We start from the raw sequence: 15,260 nt of genomic DNA on the forward strand, positions 1-15,260 counted from the left end.
CAGGAAGTGAGGTAGAAGAATCCACAAAGAGCAGCATAAGTTCCTGTGAAGGATGCCTTGAGTTATGGTCTGCAGGGAAATCCCTAGAGGAAGCTGCCAGAATCCCTGGGCAAGGAAGCAGTGAGGGAAAACGTGCTAAGACAAGAAACAACAATGAAGTATTTCCCCACCATAGGACTACCACCTCACTCAGTGACAGAATGGACAGTGTTCAGTTAATGAGCCACTATTTAATATTTTGTTTTATCCTCATTGTTCAATGTTTGGCCCCAGGCCTTATGTACTGCACACTATTCAAACCCTGCTTTGAATACTGAAGTCTTAATTTTCTCATGGGCTTTTCTCTGGTGCTCATCTCCACAGTATCTGAGTGCTTCACAAACATGAATCAATCTTCACAACACCTCTGTGAGATGAAGGATTAGTATCCCCGATTTACAAATGTGGAGTTGAGACTCAGAGAGATTAAGGTCAGTGTTGACCAATTTGGTGTCCAATTTGACATCTGATTTTTCAGAGTACCTAGTATTATACAGCATCTTATATGTTCAAAGCAGAACTTCCACTCACTTCAGTTGTAGCTGTGAGTGCTCAATACTTCCGCATATTAGGTTTCTTCAACTGGACACAGAAAATGAGTGACACACAATTGTTGAAACCCTGTGAAAAGTTTGGTTTCAGGATGTTGCTTACCAGTGGAGTTCCTCATGGATCGGTTTTGGGACCAATCTTATTTAATCTTTTTATTACTGACCTCAGCACAAAAAGTGGGAGTGTGCTAATAAAGTTTGCAGATGATACAAAGCTGGGAGGTATTGCCAATTTAGAGAAGGACCAGGATATCATACAGGAGGATCTGGATGACCTTGTAAACTGGAGCAATAGTAATAGGATGAAATTTAATAGTGAGAAGTGTAAGGTCATGCATGTAGGGATTAAAAACAAGAATTTTAGTTATAAGCTGGGGACGCATCAATTAGAAGTAATGGAAGAGGAGAAGGACCTTGGAGTATTGGTTGACCACATGATGACTATGAGCCTCTAAAGTGATATGGCCGTGAAAAAAGCTAATGCAGTCTTGGGATGCATCAGGCGAGGTATTTCCAGTAGAGATAAGGAGGTGTTAGTACCGTTATACAAGGCACTGGTCAGACCTCATCTGGAATACTATGTGCAGTTCTGGTCTCCCATGTTTAAGAAGGATGAATTCAAGCTGGAACAGGTACAGAGAAGGGCAACTAGGATGATCCGAGGAATGGAAAACTTGTCTTATGAAAGGAGACTCAAGGAGCTTGGCTTGTTTAGCCTAACCAAAAGAAGGCTGAGGGGAGATATGATTGCTCTCTGTAAATATATCAGAGGGATAAATACCAGAGAGGGAGAGGAATTATTTAAGCTCAGTACCAATGTGGACACAAGAACAAATGGATATAAACTGGCCATCAGGAAGTTTAGACTTGAAATTAGATGAAGGTTTCTAACCATCAGAGGAGTGAAGTTATGGAACAGCCTTCCAGGGGAAGCAGTGGGGGCAAAAGACCTATCTGGCTTCAAGATTAAACTCAATACGTTTATGGAGGAGAAGGTATGATGGGATAACATGATTTTGGCAATTAATTGATCTTTAACTATTCATGGTAAACAGGCCCAATGGCCTGTGATGGGATGTTAGATGGGGTGGGATCTGAGTTACCACAGAGAATTCTTTCCTGCGTATCTGGCTGGTGAATCTTGCCCACATGCTCAGGGTTCAGCTGATTGCCATATTTGGGGTCGGGAAGGAATTTTCCTCCAGGGCAGATTGGAAGAGGCCCTGCGGGTTTTTTGCCTTCCTCTGCAGCATAGGGCATGGGTCACTTGCTGGAGGATTCTCTGCACCTTGAAGTCTTTAAACCATGATTTGAAGACTTCAATAGCTCAGACATAGGTGAGAGGTTTATTTCAGGAGTGGGTGGGTGAGATTCTGTGGTCTGCATTGTGCAGGAGGTCAAACTAGATGATCATAATGGTCCCTTCTGACGTTAATATCTATGAATCTATAAATCACCTAGGAACTCTGTGGCAGAGGCAAGGAAAGAATCCAATTCTTCAGGGCAGCATTCAACTGCTTAACCATGAGACTGTCCTTTCTCTTCATCTATCCCCTATACTCATTCACTACACAGCTTCAGACTTCTGCAATACAGGAGGCAAGGGTCCTACAGATAACAACCCCCTTATACAATCATGAATGATGTGAAGAAAATGAATAAGGAAGTGTTATTTACCCATTCACATAACACAAGAACCAGTGTTACCCAATTAAATTATTAGGCAGCGTGTTGAAAACAAACAAAAGGAAGTATTTCTTGACACAACACAGAGTCAACCAGTGGAACTCATTGCCAGAGAAAGTTGTGAAGGCCAAAAGTATAATGGGGTTCAAAAATAATTAGATAAATTCATGGAGGATAGGTCCATCAATGTCTATTAGCCAAGATGGTCAGGGATGCAGCCCCATGTCACTAGGTGTCCCTAAACCTCTTATTGCCAGAAGCTGGGACTGGACAAGGGATGGATCACTTGATAATTGCCCTGTTCTGTTCATTCCCTGTGAATCATCTGGCACAAGCTACTGTCAGAAGACAGGATACTGGGCTAGATAGGCCATTTGTTTGACCCACTATGGGCAGTCTTATATTCTCATAACAAATTCCTCAAAGTCTTTGCCAACACCGTATTACAAGCCAAGAGAATCTTCCCTTCAGCCTCCGTTGAGACTGCCAAATCCCTCCATAAGGATCTATCCATGGTAATAAACCACTTCATCTATCCTGAATGCCTACAACCAGCATTAGAGCTGACAGCCAACTGCTGGGAACAACTTTCATCTTACTTTGCTGTAAAGATCACACACATTCTCAAACAGAATGGATCCACTCCACATGGACTCACCAACCAACACCTACCTGTATTCCCAGAGTTCAAAACATTTACTCATCAAGAAGTTTTAGACACCAAAAAGGAGTCCCAGTGCAAGACTTGTTAATCCAACCCATGCCCTTCCTGGCTTGTGAAAGGGAGTCATGAACAACTTATGCTACTCCTGATCAAAATAGCCAACACCTCATTCAGAGAAGTAGTCTTCCCTTCCTCCTTCAAACACACAATAATCTGACCAACATTGAAGAAACCCACCCTGGATACTTCAGTTCTAGCCAGCAACTGCACAGTGTCAAACCTCTCCAGCCCGAGCAAGCTCATGGAGAAGCCAGCAAAAAGGTGAAATACAAGCGTCACTAATGGAATCTAACATTCTAGACCCAGCACAATCTGGATTAAACCCAGGACAAAGATCTGAAATGGCTTTAGTGGCATTGATGATGATCTCCTGCTGTCAATGGATAGAGGACAGACATCCATTCTCATCCTCCTGGACCTCTCTGCAGTCTTCAAAAATGACCAACAGATACTACTGACTCACCTAAAAGAGGTGACAGGAGTTCAGGGTAATGTGCTAAAATGGTCTGAGACCTTCCTGGAAAGTTGCACACAAAGAGTGGGGTAGGGAAGTTGCACCTCCACCACTAGACTTCTCACTTGTTGGGTACCACAAGGATCAATTTTCTCTCCATTCTTTAATACCTAAATGAATCTTCTGTGTGAACTGGTCAGACAACACAGACTCAGTTACCAGCAATGTGCAGATGACATTCAGCTCTACCTATTCTTCACTACATATGACCAACATGATGGCCCAGAGCTTGGAAGAGAATCAGCTGATAGATGAAGAACAGCTGGCTGAAACTGAATCCAAGCAAAACAGAGGAGATGCTGGGAGGCAGAGTAAAGTATTCTGAAGAGTTTTCAACCATGGTGCAGTCTCCATTGGTTGAAGGTTCACATCCACAATTGGTCAATTCACTCCGAATGCAGTCCAATTGTAGCTGTGTTGATCCCAGCATATTAGTGAGACAAGGTGGGTGATGTAATATCTTTTATTGGACCAACTTCTGTTGGTGAAAGACACACGCTTACAAGGTACACATAGCTCTTCTTCAGACCTGTGTAGCTTGAGTGCTTCTCTCTTTCAGCAACAGCAGCTGGTCCAATAAAGGATATTACCTCACCCACCTTGTCTCAATTCAGTGCCCATCTAGGAGTACTCTTTGCTTCGTCACTGATGCTGAGCTCTCACATCACAGAAGCCATGGGTAATGCTATCTTCCATCTCTGGTTGGCTTGGAGACTCCATCCCATCCTGGTGGACAAAGACATGGCCTCAGTTATTCAATCCTTCCTCACCACTTGGGTGGACTACAGCAAAACCTAGGCATCAAATCTTCAGTGTTTAGGAAACTCCAGCTAGTACAAAACATTGCAGCATATCTCCTCAGCAACACAGGCTGCCACGAGCACATAACACCTGTCCTCCACTCTCTAAACTGGCTTCCCATAGAATTTCTAATCAAGGTCAAGGTCCTTATCCTCAAAATGCTCTATGGCTTGGTCCAGGATACCTTTTAAAGCTCTGGGACAAAGACTGTGGTTGACAACTTCACTCCTCTGGCACAATGGAACTCTTAAAAATAAGAGTAAAGCTCATCTGTACAGGTGACAGAATCTTCTTCAGGGGCAGTCCAAGACTGTGGAACAGACTCCGTCAGCAACAAAGGACCATCACAAATCTCACTACTTTCCACTAAAATTGCAAGGCACATTTTTTTGATCTGCCTTCTCGAATATAATATAATATAAAATAAACACAGATATAGGTATTTAAACACAAAATAAACAAACAAAATACCAAAACAAGACATTCCACTGTACAAACTTTCCCCTATGGTCAACAAAAAATTATTAGTGCCATGGAACAGCTTCCATATGTAGAGAGATTAAAAAGACTGGGACGGTTCAGTTTGGAAAAGAGATGACCAAGAGGAGATACGACAGAGGTCTATCAAATCATGAATGGTATGGACAAAGTGAATAAGGAAGTGTTATTTACCCCTTCACATAACACACAAACGAAGGGTCACCCAATGAAATTAATAGGCAGCAGGTTTAAAACAAACGTAAGGAAGTATTTCTTGACACAACAGTCAATCTATGGAACTCATTGCCAGGGAATGTTGTGAAGGCCAAAAGTATAACTGGGTTAAAAAATAATTAGATAAATTCATGGAGGATAGGTCCATCAATGGCTCTTAGCCAAGACGGTCAGGGATGAAACCCCATGCTCTGGGTGTCCCTAAACCTCTGACTGCTAGAAGGTGGGACTGGCTGATAAGGGGTGAATCACTCAATAAATTGCCGTGTTCAATCCACTCCCTCAGAAGCATCTGGCACCACCCACAGTCTGAAGACAGGATACTGGGTTAGATGGACCATTGGTCTGACTCAGTATGGCCGTTCTTATGTTCTTAGGTGCTTATGGAGTGAGGATGAGAGAATGACCATATGACAGATGTATTTTTTGCTTACTGCGCTACAGGACTGTGCTCAGATACAATGAGGAGTAATATATAAACACCTACTTAGAATAAAGGTCTCTAGTGAGCATATGTGAGCTGAAATATTTCAAAAATTTATAACTTGGTCAAATTTTGGCAGCTTTTCACAGGAATAGCAAAAGTCACATCTCTGTCACAAAGGTCACTTCTAACTCAGATTTCAAGTCTCTGGACATGGAGACACTAGAACTTCTCAAATTAAAAGTCACTAGAATTTTTTTAACATAGGGGAAAATACATTATTTTGCAAACTTCATTCCTGGAAATGGCCGAACTGTTTCACTAAAATTTTCTGATATTATTCAGCCTTATGATACTTGGCATGCAGAATTTTAGCCCAAAGGGCTGATATTTGATAAAACTATATGATCCTGCTTTCAGTTGCTTATAATAGAAAACATGGGGCAACCTTAATAATAGCTAGTGATATCAGCCTTGCCTGTAATATTTGCAATTACATATTCAGGTAATAATATAAATACCAAGTATATTTAAAAGAGACCTAGCCTCGTGAGGGAGAATTTCCAGCTATGCTGTTACAAATTGTAGGTAGGTCCCGGCAGAACATTTAAGTTGCCTTCTCTCATCCCGGGCAGAACTGAGGTGGAAATATTTCTGAAAAATGCAATAAGAAATTTTGGGAAGATTCTGATAGATATTTCATTGTCAATCATGAAATCATAATGTTACAAAAGAATGCCTGTGAACTGAAATAGATAGATAGATAGATAGATAGATAGATAGATAGATAGATAGATAGATAGATAGATAGATTAGATTAGATTTATGGGCAGAGTAACCTATTTTTAGAAGAATATAAACCATTTCCAAGAATTTTAAAGAGAATGCTTTTAGCATAAGACCTAGCCATTTTTATTTTTAAATGTTCAGTAAGCTCTTACTTGCTGAATAACTGCACCAGTTAATGGCCACACAATCTGAAGAGTGTATAGTAAAATACTTTTTCTTAAAATAAACTAGTCTGGAAACATCTCCAACATTATTTTGGAAACTACTGTCTAAGGCAATGAATGCAATATACAGTATTATACAGAGTCTGATTGTTACCAAGATCTGAAGTGAACAGGTGTAATCATAGAATAACAGGGTTGGAAGAGACCTCAGGAGGTCATCTCATCCAACCCCCTGCTCAAAGCAGGACCAATCCCCAACTAAATCATCCCAGCCAGGGCTTTGTCAAGCCTGACCTTAAACATATCATTATTAAAAAGTAATCTCTTATGTGTAATTGGGGAAGGGATTTCATCCCTAAAAGAAGAGTCTGTGACCTTCAGGCCTCAATTTGAAGTCAATGGGAGGTTTATCTTATCTAGTCTTCTGTACCATACCCCAAATCATAGTTTCTGAATGCCTTACAGGCCCAGCCCCAGACCTGCTGCTGCCCCCCTCCCCCTCCCCAACCCAGCCCAGCCCGGACCTGCTGCGGCAGGAGGAGAGGCGCCTCTCCCCTGCAGCCCAGGTGCTGCTGCAGAGAGAGAGAGCTGGGGGGGAGTCCTCTCTCCCCACTGTAGTCCCAGGGAGCCCCACTGCACCCCAAATCTCTCATCCCCAATCCCACCCCAAAGCCACACCCCCAGCCAGAGCCCTCACCTCCCACCACACCCCAATCCTCTGCCCCAGCCCTAAGCCCCTCATTCCGAGTCCCACCTCAGAGCCTGCACGCCAGCTGGAGCCCTCACCCCCTCTGTACCCCAATCCGCTGCCACAGCCCTGAGCCCCCTCATCCCCAGCCCACCCCAGAGCCCACATCCCCAGCCAGAGCCCTAACACCCCACACCACAACCCTCTGCCTCAGCCCTGAGCCCCTCTCACACTCTGAACCCCTCAGCCCTACCCCGCCACATGAATTTGTTATGTGCACCAATATGAAAGTGATGTGTCACACATCACCTCCATATTGGTGCACATACCACAATTTCTTCCGCACATGGGTGCGGAAAATTAGAGGGAACACTGCTGGTAACTTTCTCCTTGCTTCCCCTTAACAGCCAGGGCTATGGGTATTTTTCTTTGCTCTACTTCCTGCCTTCTTAGTGGTTTCTGTTATGGCTTCAGGGAAGCTAAGATAGATTCTGACCCTGCAAACAGAACAACACAGGTATGCTCCTGCACCCATTCAGATCTCCGTTGATTTCTAAGAAACACTATACTTGACAATTATGGGATAATCTACCAAGAGGTGAAGTTTCTTGCTAACCCAGGACAGTCAGGCTATGTCTACACTTTGAGCTGGGGGTGTGATTCCTAGCTCAAGGAGACATCCCTATGCTAGCTTGGAATGAGTTAGCACATTTAAAAAGAGTGAGGAGCTGTGAAAGTGCATGCAGTGGGGGAGGCTAGACACCCCGAGTATGAACCTAGGGTATCAGACAGGTAATATACTCAGGGAGACTAGCCCCTCCAACAGCTTCCACTGCCATGGCTACACTCAATCAGAGCTTGCACAATTATGGCTCCTGAACCTAGGAATCACAGCCCCAGCTCAAAGTGTAGATGTAACCTTAGAGTTTGTCTTATGCCCTGAAAAATGAGGTTTTTCTGGGTAAAAATTTCAAAAGCATCTAAGGACCACATTTCTAAAGTTATTTAAGTACCTAACAATGTGAATAGGAGTCTAGTGGGATTTTCAAAAATACTGAGGGACCTAACTCCATGAGAGTTGTCTAAATACCTTTACAAATCTGTCCCTCATTGATTTAGGAGCCTAAATTTCATTTTCAAAAGTGACTTAGGCACTTAGGAGCCTGAGTCCAATGATTCCAATACCCATTATTTAAAAAGTGCATCCTGTCAATTGTAATTGCCAATGCTCTCATTAGCTATATACATGTCTAATCCTTTTCTCAATCCTACTAAGCTCCTGGCCTCAATTCAATCTCATGGCAATGAGTTCAGCTGGTTATTCACATAGTCTAGAAACAACAAAACCCCCCTCTTTCCTTTATTAATTTTAAACTTACTGCCTTTCACATTCGTCATACCACTGTGACAGAATGTACCATGTCCACGCCCTATGCTTTATTGTAATAATCTTTGTACAAAGTATGTCTTGTAAGGTATCATTTGAAAATTCATAATTACCTGGTCAATATCATCCTGATGAAATATGTGTGACAACATTGTATGTGAGGTTATAAGATTTCCTTTTGTGATGATATTAACTCATGTTCCAAACCCCTCAGCCCTGCCCGAGAGGAAGTTAGCAAACAGGTTTGTCCTAAACAAAGGAATGCATACTATGCTTAATTTGCATTTAAACAGTAAACAGAGCCATCAGTCAGGAAGGAGAAACAAAGGAAATTCAAACAGGCAGAAAAAAACAGCAGGGAACATCCTTCCCCATAGACTCTTTGGCCATGTCTACATTACACTTATGTTAGCAGAAGTTATGTTCCTCAGGGATGTGAAAAAAACACACCTCTGAGTGACATAAGTTTTGGAGGCATAAGTGGTGGTGGGCACAGTGCTGTGTCAACGGGAGAGCTCTCTCCCGTCATCATTTGAATTTTTGCCAGCCACTAGCCACAAGGTTCTTGGTCATTTGCTCTTGAGTAAACCTCCACTTCATCTCCTTCTCCTATTTCTTTCTTGATATCAGGTAGAGGTGGTAATCTGACTTCATTAAAAAGAACCTGGTTCTCTGATTGCCAATTGTTTTCATATACAACTGTGAGTGAATCCTAATGGACATCTTTGATAAATCCCTTGCTGAAGGCCCCATCAGCACAGAGTGGCCACTGTAACGTCTCTAGTGTAGACCTTTGTCTCCTTAATCTCAGCTGGAATATTTTTCAAGAAGGGAACTGACACTATAAAAGGAGGGACAAACACACCCCAAGGCACCCCCCAACCTCTAAACACACATACACACACATATCATATTAACAACACCTGAAATGACAAAGGGAGCACTCGTTGGATTCTGGAAGAAGAGGTCCTGACCTAAGAAGTTTGGTCAGCAAGACTCCTGAACGCATGATATGAGAAAACTTTACTTTGAATTTAACGTAGTTTGTTAAGTTAGGCACCAGTTGCATTTTATCTTTTTCTTGTAACCAAGTCTGACTTTTTTGCCTCATTATGTTTACTCCCTTAAAATGTCTCTCTTTGTAGTTCATAAACTTGTTTTATTGTTTTATCTAATCCAGTGTGTTTAAATTGAAGTGTTTGGGAAACTCCATTTGGGATGGAAAATTGTGTGCATATTATTTTTATTTATGAAATAACAGACTTTATAGACACTTGTGTTGTCCAGAAGAGGGCTGGGCAATATAGGTCATGCATTTCGGGGAGTGGGGGAGGGGAGAGAATCTAAGACAGGGAGGTGTTGGGGTCACCCTGCAGTATAACCAAGTCTGGTGAGAGTCAGAGCGTGACCCAAGATGGCTGGCAGGCTGCACATACACACAAACATTCAAGGTGTGGCTTGCATGCTGGAAAGCTGTCTGTGATCATCCAGGTGGGAACTCCTTCAGCAAGGCATCATAAGTATCCCAGGCTTCAGCGGAAGGGTGGCACAGCTGCTCATTAGTCTGGGTTTTATCCTGGTAGGGCATAACCTCCCCTTGTCCTTTGACTGCGAGAGCAGGAAACCAGGAGTACCCAATGTATTTTCCTTGTATCATTCATTACTTGTCATTCCTCTAGAACATCCTGTCTCGTTCATCTATTTTCTGTACTTGTTGTCTCTCCTTATAAAGTAGACTTTCCAAGCCTCTTAGTATTTTCTTCATCCTTCTCTAGACCTCATTATTTCTCCTAGATATAATTTGAGATAGGATGACTGGAAATAAACACCATTATTTGAGGGCGTATCATCAATGTATATAATACCATTATATTCTTAGTGTCATTTTTATCCCATTCTTTGTACAACCTAATATATTGTTTGTTTTTTTGATTACAGCTACATACGGAGCAGTTTTCAGAGTAGCAGCCATGTTAGTCTGTATCCGCAAAAAGAACAGGAGGACTTGTGGCACCTTAGAGACTAACAAATTTATTTGAGCATAAGCTTTTGTGGGCTAAAACCCACTTCATCGGATGCATGCAGTGGAAAATACAGTAGGAATATATATATATATACACACACAGAACATGAAACAATGGGTGTTATCACATACACTATAACGAGAAAAGAAAAGGAGTACTTGTGGCACCTTAGAGACTAACAAATATATTTGAGCATAAGCTTTCGTGAGCTACAGCTCACTTCATCGGATGCATTCAGTGGAAAACACCATGAAGTGAGCTGTAGCTCACGAAAGCTTATGCTCAAATACATTTGTTAATTTCTAAGGTGCCACAAGTACTCCTTTTCTTTTTGCGAATACAGACTAACACGGCTGCTACTCTGAAAACTATAACAAGAGTGATCAGTTAAGGTGAGCTATTACCAGCAGGAGAGAAAGAAAAAAATGTTTGTAGTGATAAGCAAGATGGGCCATTTCCAGCAGTTGACAAGAACGTGTGAGGAACAGAAGGGGGACAAATAAATAGTTTTACCTTGTGTAATGACACATCCACTCCCAGTCTTTATTCAAGCCAGTTTGCAAATTAATTCCAATTCAGCAGTCTCTCACTGGAGTCTGAGCAGTGGCTTTCGCTGTTGTTCAGTCACACCCAGGTCCTTCTTCTGAGAGATTCCAATTAACTTAGAATCCAGCAATGCTTGTAGTTCCAGTTATGATTTCTAATGTATGTTGCCACTTACGGATCAATGAATTTTTGTCTGCCATCATGCTGCCCATTCATTTAGTTTTACACTCTACTTCAGTCACAAGTTATGGGGCTTGATGGAGGAATTACTGTGTGAAATCCTCTGCCCTGTGTCGTGGAGGTGCTGAAACTAGCTGATCACAATGATCCTTTCAATCCTTCAAATTTAGGAATCTGCACATTTTAGGTCCTTCAGAAGTTCCTCACAGTCTGTTCTGGTCTTAACTATCCTAAATAATTTGGTGTCATCTGCAAATTTTGCTATTTCACTATCTTAAGGCTAACAAATAATAGGCACTTTACTCTTTTTAAGAAACATATCTCTATAGCATCCCAGTGCTTTAATGATTGATGAGCTTCCATTTGTGACCTTTTTTTAAAAGCAGGGCTGATTTGGAATACTCGCAGTCCTGCAGGGACTGCTTCTTCTGTGGCAATGGGAATGAGCTCTGTTCTCTTCTTTTGCTCTGTCTTAATAATGAAATATTACATAGCACAGAAAGTCAGATTTAAAGGAAGAAATTGTGTTGACTTTAGTACCCAGAATTGCTTTAGGGAACATGTGCCCCGCCCACCTGCGTTTTAACTTATTCTGAGTGACTCATCAGGACAGAGACATGAGAAAGAAGCGGTTGTTTTGTTATCCCTGTCTCAGTTTCTTGTCTCCCCTCTGTCTATCTCTAATGGTATTCACAAATCTAGCTTGTTCTTCCCATTATGTCAACACTGACATATAGAAAACACTACTCAGAAAAAGCCTGTAAATATTCCTTCGGTTCAGACTACATTACAGCTCTGTCTCCCACACCCTGTTCCTCCAGCAGCGATTGAGAGCCTAGCTCTGGTTGTAAACCAAAGACTGAAGCAGCAAACAATGGAAGAATATACATATCTGCATCTTTGCCTTCAGGATTTTCATGGTGGGAGGAACAATCTGCTGGGTATATTGGGAACTAATAATCAGAATGACAGACGATCCAAACACATGCAGACATAGAAAGAAAACGTAATCGCAACACTCTAGAGAAAGAAAGGTGATGTTTACACTAATGTATTATCACTGATGTATTACCACTGTTGTACAATTGTGATACATCTTGTACAAAGTATGTCATGTAAGGTACCATTAGAAAAGTTATAGTCTGCTAAGTATGATTATCCTGTTTATATGCATGTATCATCATTGTATGTGAAGTTATGAAACTTTGCTAGGCGTTTGTATCTCAAATCTGTTGTGTTTCTGGGTAACACCCCCAAGACAGATTTACATCAAGACTAGCCAGCCTGCTTGATGGCCCTAAGGACAATCAGCTCTTCCAGGGACCCCTCCTGAGATCTCTGCAGGCAGAACCTAGACAATGAATGACTCAGCAAGGCACATGTGACCCAGAACTCCATGTTTGTGCCAGTAACTTTCCATGCACCTGGACTAAGAGATATAAACAGCAGACTGTGACATAGTTCTTTGTCTTCAGTCCTGCTCCACATCTTTGGACTATGTTTTCTAACAAAGGGAAGCTCTGAACAAAGGACGGATGACCCCCAATCCTTTTGGGTGATCCACAGAGATTTATTGTAAGCTAGCTGATTTAGCATCATTGCTATGATCCTGATCTACAAAATCTGAAATTAACTGCAATTGTATATGATTCATTTTTTTTCATGTTCTGTGTGTATCTAAATCGCCTCACTGTAGTTTCCACTGAATGCATCCAATGAAGTGAGCTGTAGCTCACGAAAGCTTATGCTCAAATAAATTGGTTAGTCTCTAAGGTGCCACAAGTACTCCTTTTCTTTTTGCGAATGCAGACTAACACGGCTGCTACTCTGAAACCTGTCACTATGCAAGGCACTGCATTTAGCCATATGGAGTGGAAATCTATCAACTTCATAAAAAAACTCATACAGATATAGACAGACATCATCTTCCTTTCCAAATGCAAACAGATGGACATCATACCAAAAGGACTAAAGTAAAAAATCCATTACAATCTACATACCACACAGACTATGCTGACAGCTTGTGCCACACGCTCTCAAAGGAACTGCGGAACCACCTGATCAACATCCTCTACAGCAAACAGGGAAAGATTAAGAATGAGCTCTCAAAACTGGATACTCTCATAAAAAAGGTTTCAGAGTAACAGCCGTGTTAGTCTGTATTCGCAAAAAGGAAAAGAGTACTTGTGGCACCTTAGAGACTAACCAATTTATTTGAGCATGAGCTTTCGTGAGCTACAGCTCACTTCATCGGATGCATATTGTGGAAACTGCAGAAAACATTATATACACAGAGACCATGAAAAAATACCTCCTCCCACCCCACTCTCCTGCTGGTAATAGCTTATCTAAAGTGATCATCAAGTTGGGCCATTTCCAGCACAAATCCAGGTTTTCTCACCCTCTGCCCTCCCCCACACAAACTCACTCTCCTGCTGGTAATAGCCCATCCAAAGTGACCACTCTCCTTACAACGTGCATGAAAATCAAGGTGGGTCATTTCCAGCACAAATACAGGTTTTCTCACCCCCCCCCTTTTTTTTTTCCTCAAAAAACACACACACACAAACTCACTCTCCTGCTGGTAATAGCTTATCCAAAGTGACCACTCTCCCTACAATGTGCATGATAATCAAGGTAGGCCATTTCGAGCACAAATCCAGGTTTTCTCACCCCCCCACCCCCATACACACACAAACTCACTCTCCTGCTGGTAATAGCCTATCCAAAGTGACCACTCTCCTTACAACGTGCATGAAAATCAAAGTGGGCCATTTCCAGCACAAATACAGCACAAATACAGGTTTTCTCACCCCCCCCCCCTTTTTGGTTAGTCTCTAAGTTGCCACAGGTACTCCTTGTCTCATAAAAAAACAACCTTCCACACAAACGTCCTCGTGGCTGGACTTTACTAAAACTAGACAAGCCATTTACAACACACACTTTGCTTCTCTACAAAAGAAAAAGGACACTAAACTTTCTAAACTACTGCATGCTACAAGAGGCCACAGCAATGGTTCCCTTAACCCACTCAGCAATATTGTTAATCTATCCAACTATACTCTTAGCTCAGCAGAAGAAGCTGTCCTATCTCGGGGCCTCTCCTTCTGCCCCTCCACCCCCACAAACATGATACAGTTCTGTGGTGACCTAGAATCCTATTTTCGACGTCTCCGACTCAAGGAATATTTCGAACACACCACTGAACAACATACTAATCCACAGAGACCTTCCTACCAACACTACAAAAAGGATTCTGGGTGGACTGCTCCTGAAGGTCGAAACAACAGACTGGACTTCTACAAAAGCATTTAAGGGCATTCAGGTGCCCAGTTCCCAATGACTTTCAGTGGGAACTGCATATCGATCCCCCATAAGTCTTCTTTTTGCTCCTCACTTCGTCCCCAAATTATCTGTTCTCATTCTCTCTCCCCCTTCCCCCCCCGCACTGGAAGCAAGAATGAAAACCAGAACCATGTGGTCCACCAGTTCTCTGCAGACCACCACTCAGTGCTCTACACACTAGAGACTGGAAACCTCTGCAAGGTGCAAAGCCACCAGCAAATGCTTAGTTATTAAGGAGAAACAGCTTCACAGTCACACTCCGCCCACAACATGGCTTTATCATCTACTCAGATGGCCCATGACCAGCTGCAGCTTGGTGTGGGATGGGTTACCTATAATGCCCCACTATTCCTCTACAATAAGGGTTTGTCCTTGTGGATATGGCGCTTGCTCTGTGCAAACCTATTGGCCATTAACCCAACATGCCCATATTCAACCCTCCATGATGTGATCTCGGTATTGTGATGATGTGATCTTGGTGTAAAGTGATCAGGAACAGTCAGCATGGATTCACCAAGGGAAGGTCATGCCTGACTAATCTAATCGCCTTCTATGATGAGATTACTGGTTCTGTGGACGAAGGGAAAGCAGTGGATGTATTGTTTCTTGACTTTAGCAAAGCTTTTGACACGGTCTCCCACAGTATTCTTGTCAGCAAGTTAAAGAAGTATGGGCTGGATGAAT

Source organism: Chelonia mydas, chromosome 4 (assembly GCF_015237465.2).
Source record: "Chelonia mydas isolate rCheMyd1 chromosome 4, rCheMyd1.pri.v2, whole genome shotgun sequence".
NCBI lineage: Eukaryota > Metazoa > Chordata > Testudines > Cheloniidae > Chelonia > Chelonia mydas.